The 15,446-nt window shown below is 38.2% G+C and overlaps 1 long non-coding RNA gene across 1 annotated transcript; it reads left to right on the forward strand.

The window, feature by feature from the left end:
* Positions 1-2,386: 2,386 nt before the first annotated feature.
* LOC123651876 lies at positions 2,387-11,525 on the forward strand. Its single transcript, XR_006740843.1, has 3 exons — positions 2,387-2,641; positions 3,581-3,707; positions 11,326-11,525. It is a non-coding gene; the product is annotated as an uncharacterized LOC123651876 (long non-coding RNA).
* The last annotated feature ends 3,921 nt before the right edge of the window (positions 11,526-15,446 follow it).

Below are 15,446 nucleotides of genomic sequence, written 5' to 3' on the forward strand. Positions count from 1 at the left end.
TTTCAATAAAATTTTCCTGATAATCAACTATGAAATTTGGCAGGTGACATATCTCACAATCCTATATCCTCCTCCAGTTCATCCCCATTCCAGGACCTTAGGAATAGGTGAAATTTAGAACAGAAATTTTAGTTTGTAGTGTATTTTGTGGTATGCTGCCCACCTAGATCTCTCCTTCAGGACTGAAACACTCATTCTCCCACTGGCTATGGAAGTTGGCTGACAGCTCTTAGATAAGTGTCTCTCCAAGAATTGCCTTCTCTCAATTGAAGAAAGTGCCTTGTCTAAGATCATGCCACTCTCCTTGGGGACAGCCACTTCTTACTGGCCAATAATAGGGGATAAGGGATCCAGACTCCCTTGCCTCAAAGAAGAGCTCCTCTGAAGGGTCATCTGAGCCCAGAACTGTCTTTGGAAGCCTTTGTTACAACTACATCAGTTTACTCCTCCTTCTGTCCAACCTGCCACCAAGTGAGACTAACACTAAGCCCCAAATATCCCACCATTCTTCCAGGAGACCAACCAGTCATTTGATAGCAAGTTACATTGGATGGGGCAGTGATTAATTTTGACTGGAATAAATATGTATCTTGGATGTGAAGTTTGCCTTTCCTGCCCTCCGGGCCTCAACCAGCACCACTATCTAAGGGCATATGGAGTATTTGATCTGCCAATATGGAATCCTATGTAATATTTTTATTGAACCCAGGAATCCATTTCATAATGAAGCTGGTGTAACAGTGGCACATGAGCATGGGATCCACTCTTCCTATTTCATACCACACTCACAGAAACTGCCAGCTTGACAGGTGATGAAGCTCAGTTGCATCTTTTGAAGGTGCAATTGAGCTTCCCCTTTGGAGGTGATACTGTTCAATAACATCTTCCAAGTTGCAGAATACACCATAAGTTAACAACTATTATATGAACCTATGTTCTCAAAAGGCATAATACATGGTTCTGGAATGCAACGGAAGGAAGGAAGTAGGAGTGACCCTGAGCCCTGCTTACCATCACTCACAGTGACCCACTTGTGGTATTTATGCTTCTTGTCCCAGCAACTCTGGACTCTGTGGGTGTGGAAGTGCTGGTAATTGGGTATTTCTTTGCCCAATTTTGACAGTAAATGGAGCAGCCACAGCCTGAGAAGGGCATGGTATCAGAGGCCCACCAGATAAGCCATTTAGACAATAGAACCATGGGTGCGGGAAACAGAAATAGGCTGAAAAACAGTGAGACAATGAATACCAATTGCAACCCTCAAACTAGGAGCAGTAGCAGGGAACTGTAGTTTGTCTCACTGTTTCCCCAGGGAAAGAGACCAACCAAGACCTGAGAAGAGCTGTTCCTAGAACGTATTATATAAAGTGACTGGATCCAGTGCAAAGGGCAGGCTGTAATAGATGCCATGGTGTGCTGCTCAGATTCTCCATTCTGGATTGAGGCAATCATTCCCTCCGCTGCTAGAAATGTTGGCAGCTGATAGCTCTCAGGCGAGTCTCTCTGTTGATATTGTCCCCAGCTGAAGAGAGTTGCCTTGCCAGAGCTGAGAGGCAGCCTACATCTACGACTAGTCCTTGCCCATCCCTCTCTGCTCTCAGTCCTCTTTCCTCACAGAATTGGCTGACAGACCTTTGCTCTGACGCCATTGCAGTTCAATTCCTCTTTCTATTTGATCCTACTTCCCTCACTCCTGTTCTGGTGTTGAATCCCTGGGCACTCCCCAGTAAACTTCCTGCATGCAAATATCCATCTCAGTGTTGGTTTCTGTGGGACTATGCAACAGTTACATTAGGTTGTATTTTGTGGGTGTGGTGTTTTTTTGTTGTTGTTGTTGTTTTCCATACAGAAAATACTGTCTAGCACACAAGGCTTTGTGTGACTATTATGTAGAGACTAAGAATTCCAGGGTCATCTATGTCTGGAAAACTCATTGGCCTCACCAGTAGCATTGATACTGTTTCTTTTCCTTTGGAGACTTCATTTTTTTGGGACACCACTGAATGTGCTGATTCCAGAAGCAGTCAGGAGGCCCTTCAGTTCTGCTTCTGTCTGATGATCATTTCCTTTCTTCTTCAGCTCTCTAGTTGCCAGGCCCTGAGCTTTTCTTTTTTTTTTTTTTTTTTTTTTTAATATATTTTATTGATTTTTTTACAGAGAGAAAGAGAGCGGGATAGAGAGTTAGAAACATCGATGAGAGAGAATCATCAATCAGCTGCCTCTTGCACACCCACTCCTGAGGATGTGTCCACAACCAAGGTACATGCCTTTGACCCGAATCGAACCTGGGACCTTTCAGTCCACAGACCAATGCTCTATCCACTGAGCCAAACCGGTTTCAGCAGGCCCTGAGCTTTTCTATCCCTTCCTTCCAGAAAGCACTGGTCCTACCAGCTGTCACTTTCCTTCCTCCACCCAGAGTCAAATAAGTTCCAGATGCTGAGAGAGTTGTGGGAATCTCTTCAGTGTCACCGGGAGGAGGGGAACTTAAATTCCTCTGGCTAGCAGTCACCATCTTGTTTCTCTGTTTCTTTCCTTTGCCCCCATTGCTTTTCTTTCACCATCAGAGAGTGAAGTCACTTCCTGACTCCACTGGGTCTTCAAGTTCCTCTGCCCGCTAGGATTTCAAGACCTTTTTATGGTAAATCTCTATATTACACTTTAAATTTTAATGTTGTTGTTGTTGTTGTTGTTTTACACTAAAATTTCTGGATGACAAAGCTATAAATGGGAATTAAAATCCTTTCCTTCCTCCTTTCCTGTCTGTCTGCCTGCCTTTCTTCCTTCCTTCTTTTCTTCAGTAAATTTCTTGTGTACCAACTCTGAGTCATCTCTTACATGAAGCTAAGCTATACCTACCGTTATTTAAGGTTATTAAATGTGATATTAGGGACACAACCATTCCTTTTTGAAATCTCCCTAGGGGCCAAAGTTGGCAGCAGATTGCTGGTCTGGCTGAGTCTTGCAGCACATCCCACTGGAACAACAACCCAGAGCTCATGCCCTTGGATGGAGAGCATATTAACAGCATTCTCTTTGTGTAAAAAGGCCTCCAAGTTTTGTAAAGGCCCACTATATTTAGTGTAGTAAAGTGAAATGTCCCTAACCAGTAGATTTCTATCGACCAGCCAGTCTTCAAAAGCCAACTGGACAGGGCGGCTGGAAACCACAACCCATCCCCCTCCCTAGTGCCCTTTAAGACATCGGGCCCTCTTGTGCATTTCTAAATCAAGACCTACATAAAATTGGACCTACTCCATCCTCACATTGTTGTTGACCTTAGTCCTGAAGCCTGGAAACACATCTCAACCTTTCTATAACCTCCAGGTAGCCTTGCTGTTCCCTCAGGGCATAGCTTGGGGTCAGCAGAGGAAACTATTCCTCTTCAGCACATTTTCTCAAAGTATAGTAATGTCACATGGAGAAATATGTAGAGAAGGACGACAAAGACAGAGACTTTAATATGATTACTCTTCCAGTTGTAGAAGCCTTTATTGGTTTTTACTCATCATTTTTTATCTGACTGTAGGCACCATTTCACTGACTTTGACTTCAAACTCTTGTTTTGCTCCTTAATCAGGATTTAGGCTTGCTCATATTGGGACAAATCAAAGAAGACTGAAAGAAGGAAGATAAATCGTACCCCAGAACGCTGGAAAATTCTGAAATTAGAGGTACCCAACGCCCCCTGAAGAAGGGAGTAAGAGGTAAGGATGAAAAGAAAAGATTGTTTGAAAGTCTTTTTAATGACTAGTTAGATCCCAAGATCTTTTTTTTTTTTTAATTGAAAAGCGCTCTTGCTTATTAAACTGCTGATAGACTGGGAAGCGCTTCTTTCTTTCTTCTTTTTATTTATTTATTATTTATTTATTAAAAATATATTTTATTGATTTTTTACAGAGAGGAAGAGAGAGGGATAGAGAGTTAGAAACATCAATGAGAGAGAATCATTGATCAGCTGCCTCTTGCACACCCCCTACTGGGGATACGCCTGCAACCAAGGTACATGCCCTTTACCGGAATCGAACCTGGGACCTTTCAGTCCAGAGGCTGACACTCTATCCACTGAGCCAAACTGGTTTCAGCAGATCCCAAGATCTTATTCCCAACGTAGCACAGCCATGTGACTACCCTTCCACCACTCTAGACGTGGCCAGGAAGTTTATTCTCTTGAGAAGCTGGGTCAAAGGATCTGGGCTTGGTGCATTAGGAAGAGCTGAAGATGAGGAGGGAGGGGGTTATATGGAAGGCTCCATAAGGAATGATTAGCTACCCTCACCCCCAGCCTCTAGCCCCTTTCCTTTAAAAACCTGCCAGAAGGCTAGAAGTCAGATTTGTAAATGCCCACACAAAAGAGTTTATCTGATTGACTGACCAACTGAAGAGAAAAAATTTTCTTTTTTTTTATTGATTTTTTACAGAGAGGAAGAGAGAGGGATAGAGAGTTAGAAACATCAATGAGAGAGAATCATCGATCAGCTGCCTCCTGCACACCCCCTACCGGGGATGTGCCCACAACCAAGGTACATTCCCTTGACCGGAATCGAACTCGGGACCTTTCAGTCCCCAAGCCAACGCTCTATCCATTGAGCCAAACGGGTCTCGGCGAGAAAAATTTTTCAAATAATGACATTTGGATGTCCCTATCCCCAAAAGAAATGTGGCATTACTGTGAAGCACAACAGTTAATAAGCTTTGGCCATTCATAGGGGATTTAAGTGCGTCACTCATTTTTTTTTTTTAATTGATTTCAGAGGAAAGACAGAAACATCAATGATGAGAGAGAATCATTGATTGGCTGCCTTATGTACACCCCACACTGGGGATTGATCCCACAACCTGGGCATGTGCCCTGATAGGGAATTGAACCATGACTTCCTGATTGATAGGTCGATGCTCAACCACTGAGCCACACTGGCCATGCAGGAAGAAAAAAAAAATAGTAAGAAAATAAGATTAGTTTGAGTGATCCAATGACTGAATCGGGAGAACTAAAAAGAGTAAGCAGAAAAAAAATGGAGGGGAGGGAATTACTAAAATAATAATGTATTGTATATGATAATTTCTCAAAACTGAAGGAAATGTGTGTTCATATTGAAATGTTTTCAGCTGAGGTTCATTCTGCACACTGGATGTAAAAGACCCTATTCTAAGGTGTGTCATCATGAAATTTCAGACCATTAGGGAGAAAAGAGGACCTCAAAACCTTCCAGGGAGGAAAAAACAAACAAACCAGCCTGGAGTCCCAGAGGAGGTATTAGTGTCAAACTTCTCAGTAGCAACACGGGAAGCTGGACGAAAAGAAGCAATGCCTTTACATTTCTGAGGGGAAATTACTTCTAACCTAGAATTCTATACCCTACCATCCAATTGCTGTTAAAAAATAAAGACATTTCACTCCTGCTAGGTCTCAAAAGTTTTTACCTTTCATGAGCTTTATCTCAGGATAAACTCCATTAAACCAAATGAGTAAATAAATCAAGAGGAAAATACAAAGTTTAGGAAGCTGAAGATCCAACAAAAGAGAGATGCAGAAAAATGCTCAGAATAATAAAAAGGGAAGTGTCAGGATGACAGATGGATCAGGGGCCTAGCAAGCAGTCCGTGCAGATGGGAACTGGACAATGAAAGGCTCAGGGTGGCATTAGAAGAAAGGTCTATGAGAAAACAAACAAAACAAATAGAGAGATTTATAATTCTGTCAGAGGACTTGGTTGAAATTAGTGATTGCTGTATCGAAACCGAAGTTTAAAAGAGACAATCATTAACCTAGGGGAAAACAAAATGATTATATACGATGCAAAGTGAACAGGAAGCAGCTCATCTAGGAACAATATTTCCTAGGCACAACAATGTAAACTCCAAAAACAGGTTTAACCAAAATTGTAATATCTTTAAAATGGAAGGATGGATACAGGTGAAGAGTATGTTGAGTGTGGTATTTAAAAAATGAAATATTTTCCTCATATAAGGAAATCAAGAGGTAATACCTAAACTAAAAACTAAAAACTAAAAGTCAAGGGGGAAAAACAATCAAAAAACCAGTATAAGCCCCAGAATAAACAGCTAAAAGATATGAGTCTAGTTGGCTTTGAAGAGAAGAAAGCAGAGAAGAGAGGAGGGGGCAAAGGGACTGCCATTTTGTTTTGTTGTTGAAGTTAAAAGCTTTCTATTTGACTTTTTATACAAAGTGCTTATATGCTTTTTCATTTTGAAAAAAGACTAAAGCAAAAAAAAAAAAGCGAGTTAGAGAGGAAATGAGGGAGAAGGGAAAATTAGGGTAGAAAAAAAATGAAGTCAGAAGTAATATTAGATGCGGTACACATCATTACTAAAGATAGGCTGACAATTTGGTTCTGAGCTTTTTAGCAGCCAGCACAAAGTGGAAAATGTAATCATTTATACAGTTTCACAATGTCCAAGAGATAAAAACAAACCACTTATTCAGGAGAAATATATCTATTCCTGGTACTGAGATTTGAGACATTTTTCCCATCTGTCCTCCTAAAGAGGACATCATGTGACATAGTCAACCATATCCTCATCAACTTGCCTACAGTAAATGCAATAATAAGTTTCATAGAGTTTTTTCTTATCACATCTCTCAATGTAGACTGAGGGCAAAATGCCAATGCAGAGTCCAGAAAAAAACAATTCTGTGAGGAGATAGAAATCTTTTCATTTCAGAGAGGCAATAAAACATAGTGGCTATGGTATGGGCTAGATCTCCAAATCTGTCTCTTACAGATACTTAATGACTCTGTACTCAGTGTTTTCATCTATAATATGGGCAAAATATTATCATCTCATTGGATTTTGTAAGTATTAAATGAGTTTATGCATGTGGAGTACTTATAAGAAGGCCTGGCAAATGTAAGCATTCAAAAAAAAAAAAAAAAAAAAAAAAAGATAGCTTACCTGGCTAGTGTGACTCAGTAGTTGAGCATCAACCTATGAATCAGGAGGTCATGGTTCAATACCTTGTCAGGGCACATGCCCAGATTGTGGGCTCAATCTTCAGTATGGAATGTGCAGGAGGCAGCTGATCAATGATTCTTTCTCATTTTTTTATGTTTTTATCTCTCTCTCTCTCTCCCTTCCTCTCTGAAATCCAATAAAAAATATTTTTTAACAAATATAGTAGAAAAAAATAATTAAATAAATAAATAAATAAATAAATATTGCTATTATTCAGAGAAATGCCTTTTTAAAATGGATTTTAAATGTTAAGACTACAATAAACAAAACAGTGTGGTAAGTGGTATTAGGATACATATATAGATTAATGGAATAGTAGATCTACATAAGTACAGCTGATTTTTAACAGAAGTGCAAAAACAATTCAATGGAAGACAGATATTCTTTTCAACATATGGTGCTAGAGCAATTGGATGTCTATAGGCAAAGAATTGAAATTCAACCTAAACCCCACACCTTCTATTAACTTAAAATGGATCATCGATTTAAATGTAAAATATCAAAAGATAAAGCTTTTAAATGAAAACAAAGGAGAAAATCTTTGGAACCTAGGGCTAGGTGAAGAGTTCTTAGATGTCATACTCAAAGCATAATCCATTCAAGAAAGAGTCACAAAATGGGCTTCATTAAACTTAAAAACTTTAAGTTTAAACAAAAGATCCTCCAAGGGGACAAAAAGATAAAACACAGACTGGAAGAAAGTGCTTGCAAACCAAAGAGTACTTTGGGAAGTACTACAAATCAAACATCTGCAGAGAACTAGTAAAAGAAAAATCGCTTAAAAATTTACAGTATGGAACATATAATCCAATTAGAAAATGGGCAAAAGACATTAAAATACATTTCTATAAAGATGATATACAGATGGCAAACAAAAATATGTTCAACATAGGTTAAAATTAAACACAGTGACAAAGCCAAATGCTGGCAGAGGAATTGGCTCTATTATATATTGCTTATGGTAACATAAAATGGTACAGCTACTCTGCAAAAATAGTTAGGCAATTTTTTAAAAAATTAAATATACACTAACCAGATGATCAGCAATCACACTCCTGGGTATTTATCCAGAGAAATAGAAATTTGTGTCAACATTTACAAGAATGTTTACTGTAGCTTTATTTGTAATTGCCTAAAATTGGAAACAACCCAAATACCCTTCAATGGGTGAGTAGTTAAGCTGTAGTATGTCATCTCAGGGAATACTACTGAGCAATAATAATAATAAAAAACACTACTTGGATAGATCTCAAAAAGATTACATATAGTATGCTAAGTGGGGGGGAAAAGACAATCTCAGAAGGTTGAATACTACCTAATTTCATTTATATACTATTCTCAAAATGATAAAATTATAGAGATGGAGGACAGATTAGTGGTTCTAGGGATTTGGGTTAGGGGAGAAGAGGAACTTAAGTGGGCATGAGAGATTTTTGTGGAAATAAAGCAGTTCAAAATCTTAATTGTGATTGTGGTTACATGAATCTCTACATGTGGTAAAATTGCATAGAATACACAAACATATACATGCACACGTGGTGAAATCTGAATCTGAATAAAGTCTGTTGATTGTATCAAGATGTTTCCACTGTGGGAAACTGGGTGAAGGATACATCAGACCTCCCTGTTCTATTTACAACTTCCTGTGCATCTATAGTTATTTCATAATAGAGTTTAAAAAATAGATGCTATGAAACATGCTGGATAAACCCTATAGAAAAATCTTATTAATTTGGTGATTAAAGTTACCTTTATTTAGCAAACTCAATTCTTTCTTTCTAGGTTGTATAAAATGATAATTTAAAGATTTGCAAGGTTGGTAGAATTCGTAGAAATTCATCAAAATATGGTGAAGGCAAGAGGGGTTGTGTATGTATAGAGGAGGTGTTTATGGCAGGTGTCCACTGTTTCAAGAAGGAAGTAACATATTTCCAAGAGTCCTTACAGAATGACACTTCTTGTCATGGACCAGTCTCTGGCCCTCAAATTTTCAGGTTCAAACACCTGATTTTCTTGCAGACTAAGCTTGATTCCCATTACCTGAGTTCATAACCTGATAAGCTATACTCAACAACTTCAGCCACACTCAGATGTGCAAGAAAAGTCATTTCTTTCTATTAACTTACTTTGAAAAATATAGAGATAATGAAATAAAACCAATGAAATAAAACCAGAAAAATATAGAGAGAATGAAATAAAACCAATACTTTAACAAATCATTCCAGACCCCATCCTAGTAGATGGAGGAAATGCAACCTAAGTAATTATTTGCAAAGACACTGTTGGCCCAGTTACTGCCAACATCCACTGTTGTAGTCCAAGTGACCACCAAGAATGGTCACTGGCTTTTGTGATGCATGGGACTCAAAAGTCTTCATGCTATGATCCAGCTCCCCTAAGCACTCCAAGCAGTCATTTCCTTCCTAAGCCTTGCACTTTCTCAGGCTCTGACATCTCCAGCTCCATCCTCAGAGAAACTTCTAAAGAAGCCTCTTACTTCTCTAAGACCCTTTCTCTCCCAGCTCTCTAGGACACCCAACGTCAACTTAGATTTTCTAGAAGGTGGGAAAAACCACTAACTTGAAATCACTTTTTATCCTTTACTTTTTGGGCTGCCAAAATCCCTGCGATAGGGAGTTTGAGGCCTCACTACCTTTAGAATGTAGAGAAGAGAAAAATATAGAGAGAATGAAATAGAACCAACACTTTAACAAATCATTCTGCCAAAATCACACCAATCCAGAAAAGTCACTTAATTAATTTGCAATAAGCAATGGATGTCACAACAGGTCACATCCATGCGGCTAGCCCATTCTCCCCTCATGTAAAGTAGGTGTTCAAGATCCTAATTAGACTGTTGTTTGGTGAACCTAGAGTCAGAACCAAGGACATTAGAATAATTCAACATTTAAAGATGTCAGGCTCTCGCTGAAACCGGTTAGGCTCAGTGGATAGAGCATCAGCCTGTGGACTGAAGGGTCCTGGGTTCGATTCCGGTCAAGGGCATGTGCCTTGGTTGAGAGCACATCCCAGGTGGGGGTGTTCAAGAGGTGGCTGATTGATGATTCTCTCTCATCGATGTTTCTAACTCTCTATCCCCCTCTCTTCCTCTCTGTAAAAAATCAATTAAAAATATTTTTTAAAAATAAATAAATTAAAAATAAAGATGTCAGGCTCTCATAGCCTGTTTCATGAACACCACAATAGGCACAGATATTCATGTCATACCAAAAGAGCTAGAAACACAGCAAGTTCATTGGTTATAATCCCCCAAACGTTCACTTTGAGAATGTCTTTGCCAATAGAGTTGCAATATTCAGAGGCATTTTACTGGGATTCTCTTGCCTAGAATACTTGGAGGAGTACTACCAATGTCTGTCCTAAAGATGGTCCTTTTTCTATGCTTCCACAACTGACCACCTCTTCCATCAAACAACAGGCCAATCCTGCTGGCCTAGGATTCATGTCCCTTCTGAATGATTCTGAATATAATAGATATGTTCCAATCAATTTCATAGGAACTTTAAATTTGACTTACAAAAGAGCCATACAATTTCGTTTTTGGGTTAGCCTTCCTGTATCTACTACATCCTGATAATGATATATACTAAAACAAACTCTATTAGGAGATCTTCGATGTGGGATTCTAAACACCAGGAGCATCCTAACAAAGAAATTATTTTAAATAATTTAAACATAATTATACATCTTAGCCCTGGCCCATGGATAGAGTGTCAGCCTGTGGACTCAAGAGTCCCAGGTTCAATTCTGGTCAAGGGCATGTACCTTGATTATGAGCACATCCCCAGTAGGGGATATGCAAGAGGCAGCTGATTGATGTTTCTCTCTCACTGATGTTTCTGGCTCTCTATCCCTCCCACATCCTCTCTGTAAAAAATCAATAAAATATATTTTAAAAAATTATTATACATTTTAGATATTATATCATTGTAACCATTGAAGAATAATCAATTGTTAAATGTAGCATGCATGATAACGGGTAAAATCTGCTGGATGCAAATGATCCAATTATAACGTCAGTGAAATCAGATGTTTAAGTATTGAGTGCACATTGTTAAGTATTGGGTGGTCTCACTATAAAAGTTCTTGGGGGTTTATGTTTTTGGATTATAGTATGTGTGCTGTGTTACCTAAACTTTAGGCACATCAATAATCTAGAATTCAGGCAAGTCCATGCCATTCCCTCCCACCCTTAGCAGAGAGATAATGAATGTTCTAATGAAAGCATTATACTTTGAACTTGCAAAGTGCTTAAAATCAATCTCTAAGGTAATTCCTAACCTATATATCTATGTGTACATTAATAACTATCTCATTTTCTGACAGGTGCAGTGACCACCGAGCAGCTGTGAGCCCCAGAACGCTGGTCCCAGGCAGCACGAACACTTGGACTCAAACGAGCACACCACCACACGGTGAAAAGGAGATAACTACATAACCAGACATCCTGAAAAGAGAGGTCATGGGGAGACAAAGAAACAGCCCGCACATGAAAGAAAAGCAAGCATCACCAGAAAAGGAAGTAAACGAGTTAGAGGCAAGCAACCTACCAGAGCAAGAATTCAGAGTAATGATCATAAGATGGCTAAAAAGAATGGAAGACAAATTTGACAATATGAGTAAGAACCAAGAGGAAATGAAGAAGAACCAAGAAGAAATGAAAAGTGACATTGCTACTGTAAAGAACTCAATAGAAAGCATCAAGAGTAGACTAGAAGAAGCAGAGGACCGCATCAGTGAGCTAGAAGACAAGATGGAAAAAAATACCCAATTAGAGCAGCTTCTGGAAAAAAAAATTAAAAAGCAGGAGGAGAGCCTAAGGGAACTTTGGGATAGTACAAAACAAAACAATATTAGAATAATAGGGGTTCCAGAAGGAAAGGAAACTGAGGAAGGCATAGAAAAAATGTTTGAAGAAATAATGACAGAAAACTTTCCTGAGATAGAGAAGAAAAAACCCACACAAATCCAAGAAGCTCGCAGAGTCCCAAGCAAAATGAATCCCATAATATCGACACCAAGGCATATTATAATTAAATTGGCAAACACCAATGACAAAGTAAGGATCTTAAAAGCAGCCAGAGAGAGACAGAAAGTTACATACAAAGGAACCCCCATCAGACTAGCAACTGATTTCTCAACAGAAACTCATCAGGCCAGAAGGGAATGGAATGAAATATACCAAGTCATGCAAAGGAAGGGTCTGAATCCAAGAATATTGTACCCAGCAAGGCTATCAATCAAAATTGAAGGTGAAATCAGGAGCTTCACAGGCAAAAACAAACTAAGGGAATTTATCACCACCAAACCAGCAATGCAAGAAATGCTAAAGGGTCTGCTGTAAAAATAAAGAAATAGGAAGTGAAGAAGGAACACAGGGGTATAGAATAAAAATGGCATCAAATAAGTACCTATCAATAATAACTTTAAATGTAAATAGGTTAAATGACCCAATCAAAAGACAGAGGGTAACAGATTGGATAAGAAAACAAGACCCATATATCTGCTGTCTACAAGAAACCCATTTCAGAAAAAAAGAAGCACACAGACTGAGGATGTAGGGATGGAAAAAGGTTTTCCAGGCAAATGGAAATGAAAAAAAAGCTGGTGTAGTAATACTTATAGCTGACAAATTAGATTTCAAAGTGAAGGACATAACAAGAGATAATGAAGGCCACTTCATAATGCTAAAGGGAGCAATCCAACAAGAAGAAATAACTTTGGTAAACATATATGCACCCAATACAGAAGCACCCAAATATATATAAAAGAAACTGCTCGAGGACACTAAGGGAGAGATTAATAGCAATACAATCATAGTAAGAGGTTTTAATACCCCACTATCACCTTTGGACAAATAATCTAAACAAAAAATCAGCAAAGAAACATCAATCCTAAATGATGCACTAGACCAGATGGAATTAATCGACATCTTCAGAACATTTCACCCCAAAGCCACAGAATATACATTCTTCTCAAGTGCACATGGGTCATACTCAAAGATAGACCACATGTTGGGACATAAGCAAAGTCTCTTCAAATTCAAGAAGATAGAAATAATATCAAGCATCTTCTCAGATCATAGTGGCATAAAACTGGAAATCAACTACAATAAAAATAATCCAAAGAAATCAAACACATGGAGACTAAACAGCATGCTATTAAACAAGGACTGGGTTACCAGAGAAATCAAGGAAGAAATTAAAAACATCCTGGCAACAAATGACAATGAAAACACAACAATCCAAAATCTATGGGACACAGCAAAAGCAGTTTTGAGAGGGAAGTTCATATCCCTATAGGCCTATTGAAAAAAAAAAAAAATGATAACAAATTATCTAACTCTACAACTCAAAGAGTTAGAAAAAGAGCAACAAGAAAAGCTCAGTGTAAGCAGAAGGAAGGAAATAATAAAAATAAGAGCAGAGATAAATGACATAGAAACCAAAGAAACAATACATAAGATTAACAAAACCAAGAGCTGATTCTTTGAAAGGATAAACAAGATTGATGAACCTCTAGCCAGGCTAACCAAGAAACAAAGAGAGAGGACCCAAATAAACAAAATCAGAAATGAAAGAAGTGAAATAACAACAGACCCCACAGAAATACAAAGGATTGTTACAAAATACTACGAACAACTCTATTCCAACAAACTGGACAATCTGGAGGAAATGGACATATTCCTAGAAAAATATAACCTTCCAAAACACAATCAGGAAGAATCTAAAAATCTCAATAGACCAGTGACTTGGGAAGAAATTGAAACAGTCATCAAAAAGCTTCCAGCAAACAAAAGCCTAGGACCAGATGGCTTCACAGGAGAGTTTTACCAAACATTCAAGGAAGAACTAAAACCTATCCTCCTCAGACTATTCCAAAAAATTCAAGAGGAAGGAACACTTCCAAACCCCTTCTATGAAGCCAGCATCACCCTAATGCTAAAACCAGATAAAGACAACACAATGAAAGAGAATTACACGCCAATATCCCTCATGAACATAGATGCCAAAATCCTTAACAAAATTCTAGCAAACCGGCTCCAGCAGCACATCAGAAAATCACACACCATGACCAAGTAGGATTTATTCTGGTAATGCAAGGATGGTACAATATTCGCAAATCAGTAAACATGATACATTACATAAACAAATTAAGAGATAAAAATCATACAGTCTTATCAATTGTTGCAGAAAAAGCATTTGATAAAATCCAATGCCCTTTCCTGATAAAAACTCTCAACAAGGTGGGAATAGAAGGATCATACTTCAACATAATAAAAGCTATATATGACAAACCCACAGCAAACATCATACTCAATGGGCAAAAACTAAAACCATTCCCTCTAAGAACAGGAAAGACAGGGTTGCCTACCCTCACCACTCCTGTTTGACATGATACTGGAAGTACTAGCCATTGCAATTAGACAGGAAGAAGAAATAAAAGGCATCCAAATTGGAAAAGAAGAAGTGAAATTGTCCTTATTTGCAGATGACATGATATTGTACATAAAAAAACCAAAAGACTCCATAAAAAAACTAATAGGTTTAATAAATGAATTTGGCAATGTAGCAGGATACAAAATTAACGCCAAGAAATCTATGGCATTTCTATACACCAATAGTGAACTTAGAGAAACAGAGACTAAAAAAGCAATCCCATTTACCATCGCACCAAAAAACTTAAGAAACTTAGGAATAAACTTAACTAAGGAGGTAAAAGACCTATACATAGAAAACTACACGACACTGAAAAAAGAGATAGAGGAAGATGTAAACAGATGGAAGAACATATCATGTGCATGGATTGGTAGAATCAACATTATCAAAATGTCCATACTTCCCAAAGCAATTTATAGATTCAATGTACTCCCCATTAAAATACCAATGGCATATTTCACAGACCTAGAAAGAACTCTCCAAAAATTCATCTGGAACAAAAAAAAAAGACCCTGAATAGCCACAGCAATCCTGAGAAAGAAGAATAAAGTAGAAGGTATCTCAATACCAGATTTCAAGCTCTATTACAAAGCCACTGTTCTCAAAACAGCCTCGTACTGGCATAAGAACAGACATATAGATCAGTGGAATAGAATAGAGAATCCAAATATCAATGCAAATCAATATGCTCAATTAATATTTGACAAAGGAGGCACGAACATACAATGGAGTCAAGACAGTCTCTTCAATAAATGGTGTTGGGGAAATTGGACAGATACATGCAAAAGAATGAAACTAGATCACCAACTTACACCATACACAAAAATAAACTCAAAATGGATATAGGACTTAAACATAAGACAGGAAACTATAAAAATACTAGAGGCATCCACAGGCAGCAAAATCTCAGATATATGCCGAAAGAACTTCTTCGCTGATACTGCTTCTAGGGCAATGGAAGCTAAAGAGAAATAAACAAATGGGAGTATATAAAAATAAAAAGCTTTT

This window comes from Pipistrellus kuhlii, unplaced genomic scaffold (assembly GCF_014108245.1).
Source record: "Pipistrellus kuhlii isolate mPipKuh1 unplaced genomic scaffold, mPipKuh1.p scaffold_m20_p_9, whole genome shotgun sequence".
Taxonomy (NCBI): Eukaryota; Metazoa; Chordata; class Mammalia; order Chiroptera; family Vespertilionidae; genus Pipistrellus; species Pipistrellus kuhlii.